Source organism: Pan troglodytes, chromosome 18, assembly GCF_028858775.2.
Source record: "Pan troglodytes isolate AG18354 chromosome 18, NHGRI_mPanTro3-v2.0_pri, whole genome shotgun sequence".
In the NCBI taxonomy this organism is placed as follows: domain Eukaryota; kingdom Metazoa; phylum Chordata; class Mammalia; order Primates; family Hominidae; genus Pan; species Pan troglodytes.
In genome coordinates this window covers 32267761-32277071 of record NC_072416.2, presented here as the reverse complement: position 1 = coordinate 32277071, position 9311 = coordinate 32267761, and the positions used below count along the sequence as shown (strand labels likewise).

Here is a 9311-nt window from a genome sequence, read left to right as displayed (position 1 = left end):
GTAGAGGTTTGGCGTGTGGCCTGCGGGTTCCCCGGGCACGTCGACGTGCGCTCCTCTCTGGTCTCGAGTCACCAGGACCAGATCGAGGATGCGGCCGACCCCCTGCCCGATGTGGAAAGCGAAGTCTCCACCTCGTGATTGGGTCTCTGCTGTCAGAGAGCTTCACGAGCTTGAGGGGAAACAGACAGAGAGGTCTGGGCATTGGGCAGTTTCCCGCCTCCCAGCCCCGCGCACTGAACAGACCGTGACCAGAACTGCGAACAAAGCGCGGAGGGAAGCTCCTAAAGGAGGCCAAAGCGGCCGGGCGCTGTGGCTCACACCTGTAACCCCAGCCTGTAAGCCTAGCTACTCGGGAGGCCGAGGCAGAAGGAGCGCTTGAAGCCAGGAGTTGGAAGCTGCAGTAATCCGTGATCGGACCGTTGCACTCTAGCCTGGGCAACATAACGTCCTTTGAAAAAAAAAAAAAAAAAAAAAAACAGAGGCCAAAACGGGTAGCAGTGGTGCCCGGGCACCAAGGATGGAAGGCCTCTCTGAGGAGGTGATGCCGAGCTGAAGCTGGGAAGCGGATGTGAGGGAAGAGTTCCAGGCAGAGGGAAGGCAAATGCAGAGATCCTCAGGCAGGAACACTGAACTGTTCTCCGTATTTGAGGAGCAGAGGGCGTGTCAGTGGTGGCCGCAGCAGCTGAGCAAAGGTCTTAGAATCCCAGCTAATGTCGTGGGACCTAGCACCCAATCCCAAAAGAAAGAAGAATAGATAGGAACCCACTGTTGACAAGAAGGTGCACTGAGAAGTGTTTTTATCTGACCCGATCTGCATCCAGTTTAGAAGCCGATACATCAGGGATTTAACAATCTGCCTTAATGTCTAGCAAGGGGGGTTGCTGGAGGGAAAACACAGAGTCAGAGTTCTATCTTCAGCCCTGCCAGCAGGTCCCTGGGAGATGCTAGACGAGTGACTTTTCTCTGGGCGTGGTTGGTGTAAGGGATGCACACGCAGGAGGAAGGTCGGAGTGTAAATGTGTGACGTGGGCCTGTTACTGGGTATAAATGGGCCTGTAGTGACCGGGAGCTCATGTTCTACCAAAGGGGTTGCCAATTTTCTGATTTCGAGTGTGGCGGTGTAAAAGAGAAAAGCAACTGCTGCCAGCTGGGAGCTGGTTTGCACCCTCACTCCAGAAGCCTTGATGTTGCTAGGAGCTGGCCTGGCACCAACAGCGCGGCCATGGTGGTGTCCTGTTGAGCAAAATAATTTCACAAAAAACATCAGACAAGGTCACTCTCTGACTGATTATCTAGAAAAAGACCATTCCATAATAAAGCCTCAATACAGAAACAAGAACATTGTCCAAACCACAAAAATTACCAACACAATCCTCTCTCCCACAGCGTAAGTTACTGCTGCTTTTTTTTTGGTTGTTGTTTTTGTTTGTTTTGTTTTGTTTTTGAAATGAAGTCTTGCTCTGTTACCCAGGCTGGAGTGCAGTGATGCAATCTTGGCTCACCACAACCTCCACCTCCAGGTTCAAGCGATTCTCCTGCCTCAGCTTCCAGAGTATCTGGGATTACAGGCACCCACCATCATGCCCAGATCATTTCTGTATTTTTAGTAGAGATGGGGATTCACCAAGTTGCCCAGGTGAGTCTCGAACTCTTGACCTCCGGTGATATGCCCACCTTGGCCTCCCAAAGTGCTGGGACTACAGGCGTGAGCCACTGCACCTGGCCACTGCTGCTTCTTTACCAAGTACAGTTTTAGCTTGATTCATTCCTCCCATCTTCTAGATAAGAATTATTAAGATAACCAAAAAGAATTATCCCTACTTCCTGATAGCATCCAACCCAGAGCAAATGCCCCCCTTTTTGGACCCGCCTAGGAAGTCCCCTAACGAAAGTTCCAATCCTGTAATAAGTCCTTTCACACATGTTCTTGCTGAGATGTCCTTGGTGTTCAGCCTCCCTTGTTCAACTACAGGTGCTTCCTGGTGGTCCTTGGTTGGAGGGTACTATCAGAAATGGAGGAGCAACAAAGATTCAGCTGAAGCCCTCACTGCCTGGGACTGGGACCCTTGACTCGTCATTGTATGCACACCTGAAACTGCTTATGTCGCTGAGGTGCCAACCTGCTGATGGTTGGAAGCTAATTGAGTTCTGATATTGTGTTGATACCCTTAAGCATTGGGTTTACTTTTTATTTTAATTAATTAATTAATTTTTGAGACGGAGTTTCGCTCTTGTTGCCCAGGCTGAAGTGCAATGGCGCGATCTCGGCTCACCGCAACCTCCGCCTCCTGGGTTCAAGCAATTCTTCTGCCTCAGCCTCTTGAGTAGCTGGGATTACAGGCATGCACCACCACACCTGGCTAATTTTATATTTGTAGTAGAGACAGTTTCTCCATGTTTGTCAGGCTGGTCTCAAACTCCTGACCTCAGGTGATCCACCCGCCTCGGCCTCCCAAAGTGCTAGGATTACAGGCGTGAGCCACCATGCCTGGCCATATTTTTTATTTTTCATTTTTTACTTTTTGAGATAGGGTCTCACTCTGTTGACCAGGCTGGAGTGCAGTGGTACGACTCAGCTCACTGCAACCTCTGCTTCCCAGCTCAAGTGATTCTCCAGTCTCAGCCTCCTGAGTAGCTGGCACTAAAATTAACCAATGCCGGTTAATTTTTTTTTTTTTTTTTTTTGGCGGGGGACAGAGTCTCGCTCTGTCTCCCAGAGTGGAGTGCCGTGGCACTATCTCTGCTCCCTGCAAGCTCTGCCTCCCGGGTTCAAGCAATTCTCCTGCCTCAGCCTTCTGAGTAGCTGGGATTACAGGCATGCGCCACCACACCTGGCTAAGTTTTGTATTTTTAGTAAAGATGGGGTTTCGCCATGTTGGTCAGGCTGGTCTCAAACTCCTGACCCCATGATCTGCTCGCCTTGGCCTCCCAAAGTTCTGGGATTACAGGCATGAGCCACCACACCCAGGAATGCCGGTTAAGTTTTATATATATATTTTTTTGTAGAGATAGGGTTTCACTATGTTACCCAGGCTGGTCTCAAACTCCTGAGCTCAAAGCAATCCTCCCACCTTGGTTTCCCAAAGTGCTGGGATTATAGATGTGAGCCACCATGCCCTGCCAAGCATTGGGTTTATTTGGTTTTTCAGTTTTTTTACTCCTGGAATAAGGCCCCCACACTGGATTTTTGGTTATCTGATCAGATATTTATTTTGTCCTTGGTGCAATTGTTTTCTGTCCTTCTACACTCATTCCTATGGTGTTTTCTTGTCTAGTATTTTGAATATTGTTTGTCTATAAGAGGCAAAGTCGATATAAAAAGGATGGATGTAGGCTGGGCGAGGTGGCTCAGGCCTGTAATCCCAGCAACTTTGGGAGGCTGAGGTGGGTGGATCACCTGAGATCAGGAGTTCAAGACCAGCCTGGCCAAAATGGTGAAACCCTGACTACTAAAAATGCAAAAAATTAGCTGGGTGTGGTGGCAGGTGCCTGTAATCCCAGCTACTTGGGAGGCCAAGGCAGGAGAATCGCTTGAACTCGGGAGGCAGAGGTTGCAGTGAGCCGAGTTCGTGCCATGGCACTCCAGCCTGGGCGACAGAGAAAAAAAAAAAAAGTCTCTGTCTCAAAAAAAAAAAAAAAAAGAAAAGAAAAGGATGGATGTGTAGCCTCGGATGTCTAAGGGCATCACAAACCTATTATTGCTGAATCTCTGGTGACCGAACACAACTTATCCCTCTAGGAAGGTAGGGATGCCAACTGTTGAGGGGTTGTGCAACTAGTTAGCATCCGAGAGTCTTATTTGTTATCAGAATTAACCAGAGAAATCACTCCAGCAACCAAGAGCCAGTAAGTGTGTCCTATAACCAGCTCCAGAGACTGTACAATTCGGAAGGTATTCTCAGACTAATGTCCTTTGGGTAAACTTTGCCCAGGTCACCATTTCTTTTTTGTTTTTGTTTTTTGAGACAGAGTTTTACTCTTGTTGCCTGCTGAAGTGCAAAAGGACAATCTCAGCTCAGCTGCAACCTCCACCTCCCGGGTTCAAGTGATTCTCATGCCTCAGCCTCCTGAGTAGCTGGGATTACAGGTGCCTGCTACCATGTCCGGCTAATTTTTGTATTTTTGATAGAGACAGGGTTTCACCATGTTGGCCAGGTTAGTCTCGAACTCCTGACCTCAGGTGATCCACCCACCTCTGGCTCCCAAAGTGTTGGGATTACAGGCATGAGCCACCACGCCCGGCCCCAGGTCACCATTTCAAAGCCTTGAAAAGGATTTCTTTGGTTTTGTCTATGTCCTTGCAAACTGCTTTGTTTCATTTCTTCTGCTCAGTATCAGGGGGCTTTCTCTGGCCTCTGATCAGCGATGGTGTTTGGCCACATTCTAGAGATACGAAGTTGTATAAGCACCATTCTTTTAGACCCCAGTCACAACTAAAATTGGGCCAAAGACCTGCTCCCTTCATGTTTTCTCACGATTGCAATAACTTGTACCCATATATCTGTAACTGACACAATTTCACCAGGGACAGTTTGTAATTGCCGTAGCCATTTGGTGGAACTTTTGATAATAACAAGATTGTTCGTTTGGGAGGTGCCTCAGAACACAAAGGGAAGAAACCTTTGTGAGATTGTTTGCCTTGTTTGTTAAAAACAAAGATTATTTTGTTTAACATAGGCAATATTTCATTTACCTATTTTGCATATTAATAAATGCTGTCAGCCAGGCACAGTGGCTGACACCTGTAATCCCAGCACTTTGGGAGGCTGAGGCAGGCGAATCACTTGAGGTCAGGAGTTTGAGACCAGCCTGGCCAACATGGTGAAACCCCGTCTCTACTAAATATACAAAAATCAGCCAGGCTTGGTGGTGCGTGCCTGTAATCCCAGCTATTTTGGAGGCTGAGGCAGGAGAATTGTTTGAGTCCATGAAGTGGAGGCTACAGTGAACTGAGATCGTGCCATTGTACTCCAGCCTGGGCAACAAGAGCAAAACTCCATCTAAAAAAAAAAGAAGGCCCTCACCAGATGTGGCTGCTTGACTTTGGAATTCCCACCCTCCAGAACTGTAAGAAATAAATTTTTAAAAATAAAGTACCCAGCCCCTCAGGTATTCTATTGCAACACAGAATGGACTAAGACAGTGTTTATATGTCAAAATATATTTTCCTATGTTTAAACTGCCTTCCTTCTCCTTGCAGAGGGAATATAACCTTAGCCTTTTGGAGTGATAATTTCATGTTTGTCTGAAGTAGCTTCTTCTCACATTTTCTTTTTTTTTTTTTATGTTCAAAGTGCTTTTATTTCTAGGAATTTAGTTTTATTTTTAATTTTTTAATTATTATACTTTAAGTTTTAGGGTACATTTGCACAACGTGCAGGTTTGTTACATATGTATACATGTGCCATGTTGGTGTGCTGCACCCATTAACTCGTTATTTAGCATTAGGTATATCTCCTAATGCTATCCCTCCCCCCTCCCCCCACCCCACAACAGTCCCCAGTGTGTAATGTTCCTCTTTCTGTGTCCATGTGTTCTCATTGTTCAATTCCCACCTATGAGTGAGAACATGCGGTATTTGGTTTTTTGTCCTTGCCATAGTTTGCTGAGAATGATGGTTTCCAGCTTCATCCATGTCTCTACGAAGGACATGAATTCATCATTTTTTATGGCTGCATAGTATTCCATGGTGTATATGTGCCACATTTTCTTAATCCAGTCTATCATTGTTGGACATTTGGCTTGGTTCCAAGTCTTTGCTATTGTGAATGGTGCCACAATAAACATATGTGTGCATGTGTCTTTATAGCAGCATGATTTATAATCCTTTGGGTATATACCCAGTAATGGAATGGCCGGGTCAAATGGTATTTCTAATTCTAGATCACTGAGGAATCGCCACACCGGCTTCCACAATGGTTGAAGTAGTTTACAGTCCCACCAACAGTGTAAAAGTGTTCCTATTTCTCCACATCCTCTCCAGCACCTGTTGTTTCCTGACTTTTTAATGATCGCCATTCTAACTGGTGTGAGATGGTATCTCATTGTCTTCTCACATTTTCCTGCTGTCCATTTCATTCTCTTTTTCCTCACCTCTCTTGGAAAGCTTTAAAGATTAACTAATCAAAAAATTTTTCAGTTGTATGTGCACAGTCTAGGTAAATCCAGTCCTAAAAGAAATAGAAATGCCTAAAATGCTAAAAGAAACAGAAAATCATATATATATACGTATATACATGTATATCAAGATCAGCCTGGGTAACATGTGAGACCCTGTCTATACAAAAAAAAATACATGTATATACGTATATATATATAGTGTCTGTACATACAGGCACTAAAAAGTATATTTATGTAATAGCCTTTGCTCTTCCAGTTAGAAGAAAAGATCTATCACGCCTGTAGTCCCAGCACTTTGGGAGGCCGAGGAGGGCGGATCACGAGGTCAGGAGATCGAGACCATCCTGGCTAACACGGGGAAACCCCGTCTCTACTAAAAAAAATACAAAAAAATTAGCCAGGCATGGTGGCGGGTGCCTGTAATCCCGGCTACTCGGGAGGCTGAGGCAGGAGAATCGCTTGAACCCAGGAGGTGGAGGTTGCTGTGAGCCGAGATTTTGCCACTGCACTGCAGCCTGGGCAACAAGAGCAAAAACTCCATCTCAAAAAAAAAAAAAAAAGGTCTTAGTTCCAAGACAAAAGAAGAGCTTTTGGCATGATTCAGTTAAATTTTTTATTCACTCATGTAAAAATGATGCCAGTGTGATATTTTGGTTTGTACAAGAACAGGGTTAATTCTCTTTCTCTCTCTCTCTCTCTCTGAGACAGGGTCCCACTCTGTCACCCCATCTGGACTGCAGTGGCATGATCATGGTTCACTGCAGCCTCAACCTTCGGGCTCAAGAGATCCTCCTCTCTCAGCCTCCCAAGTAGCTGGGACCCCAGGCACACACCACCATGCCCAGCTAATTTTTTTGTTGTTGTTATATAGACAGGGTCTCACATGTTACCCAGGCTGATCTTGAGCTCCTGGGCTCAAGCAGTTCTCCCACCTTGGCCTCCCAAAGTGTTGTGATTACAGACATGAACCACTCACTGCTCCTGGCCCTCATGATTTAAGCCTTCTCAATGTATTTATGTTGATCTTATGAGTTAAGTAAATTGTGATGGTTTTCATAAATTGTTTAAATGAAAATTATACACAGGCACTCCTTGTTTTATTACACCTCACTTTATTGCTCTTCACAGATATTGCATTTCTTACAAATTGAAGATGTGTGGCAACCCTGTGTTGAGCAAGTGTTTTTTGTTTGTTTGTTTGTTTGTTTGTTTTTGCGGTGGAGTCTTGCTCAGGAGGCTGAGGCAGGAGAATCACTTGAATCCAGGAGACAGAGGTTACAGTGAGCCAAGATTGCATCACTGCACTCCAGCCTGGGCAACAGAGCAAGACTCTGTCTCAAAAGAAAAAAAAAAAACTGGAACAGCCTGATTGCTGATATGGAGAAAGTTTTAGTGGCCTGAATAGATCAAAACAGCCACAACAGCTCTAAATGTCTTCATTACTATGAAGACTGAGAGGGATTAGGAAGCTGCAGGAGAAAAATTTGAAGGTAGCAGAGGCTAGTTCATGAGATTTAAGGAAATGAGCCATCTGCAGAACATAAAAGTGCAAGATGAAGCAGCAAGTGCTGTGTAGAAGCTGCAGCAAGTTATCCAGAAGATCTAGTAAGATAATTGATGAAGATGGTTTACTAAACAACAGATTTCCAATGTAGACAAAACAGCCTTCTATTGGAAGAAGATGCCATCTAGGAATTTTATAGCTAGAGAGGAGAAGTCAAAGCTTTGAAGGACAGGTTGACTCTCTTGTCAGGGACTAATGCAACTGGTCTGGTGACTTTAAGTTGAAGCCAATGCTCATTAACCATTTTGAAAGTCCTAGGGCCCTGAGGAATTATGCTAAATCCATTCTGCCTGTCCCCTATTAATGGAACAAAAAAGCCTGAATGGCCACATGTCTGTTTATAGCATGGTTCATGGAATATTTTAAGCCCACTGTTGAGACCTAGTGCTCAGAAAAAGAGATTCCTTTCAAAATATTATGACAGTTCCTCTGGTCATCCAAGAGCTCTAATGGAGATGTACAAGGAAATTAATGCTGTTTTCCTGCCTACTAATGCAGTATCTGTTCTTCAGCCCATAAGCCAAGGAGTAATTTCAATTTTCAAGTCTTCCTGCAGTTGACCCTTGAACATTGTGGGGGTTAGGGGTGCCAACCCCAACACAGTTGAAAATCCATGTATAACTATTTTTCTTTTGTAGAGATAAGGTCTTAATATGTTGCCTGGGCTGGTCTTGTACTCCTGGCCTCAAGCAATCCTCCCACCTCAGCCTTTTTTTTTTTTTTTTTTTTTTGACAGAGCCTCGATCTGTCACCCAGGCTGGAGTGCAGTGGTGTGATCTCAGCTCACTGCAACCTCCGCCTCCTGGGTTCAAGTGCTTCTCTTGCTCCAGCCTCCCAAATAGCTGGGATTACAGGTGTCCGCCACCACACCCAGCTAATTTTAGTATTTTTAATAGAGATGGGGTTTCACCATGTTGGCCAGGCTGGTCTTGAACTCTGACCACAAGTGATCTGCCCACCTCTGCCTTTCAAAGTGCTGGGATTACAGGTGTGAGCCACTGCCCCTGGCCTTGGCCTCATATAACTTTTGACTCCCCCCAAACTTAACTACCAATAGCCTACTGTGAACCAGAAGCCTTACCAATAACAGAAACAGTCAATTAACACATACTCTGCATGTTTTATATATTATATACTGTAGTCTTACAACAAAGTAAAGTAGAGAAAAGAAAATGTTATTAGGAAAATCATAGGAAGAGAAAATATATTTATGGTACTGTACTGTATTATGCATACCATAAGTTTATGTCGTATGTTTATAAGATGAATCATCTGTCTGAAATGGTGGGCAGCCACAGCTGCAGACCCCAATCCACATTACATGTCAAGCAGTTGAACTTTTTTTTGTAATGTCATGACTTTTCCCTGCTTCTTAGAAGCACTTCCAGCATTACTACTGGCACTTCACGTGGGTCCCATGGTGTTATACAAGGCTTACAGTATTGCACTAAACACAATAAAGAACACAGGAGAACCACAAGAGATCACTTTTTACTGTAATACATAATTTACTGGAGAGATAAACTGCTCATGTGGAGATGATTAGCATCACATAGCATTTAAAAAATTATTTTTTCTGCTGCACTTTAAAAAATTCTTTTACTTTTTTTTTTTTTATTATTATTTT

The 9311-nt window shown here is 44.6% G+C and overlaps 1 long non-coding RNA gene across 1 annotated transcript; it reads left to right on the top strand.

Annotated features, from left to right (window-relative positions):
• Positions 1–2112, top strand: LOC129137430 (uncharacterized). Its single transcript, XR_008540010.2, has 3 exons — positions 1–1387; positions 1472–1636; positions 1973–2112. It is a non-coding gene; the product is annotated as an uncharacterized LOC129137430 (long non-coding RNA).
• Positions 2113–9311: the final 7199 nt, after the last annotated feature.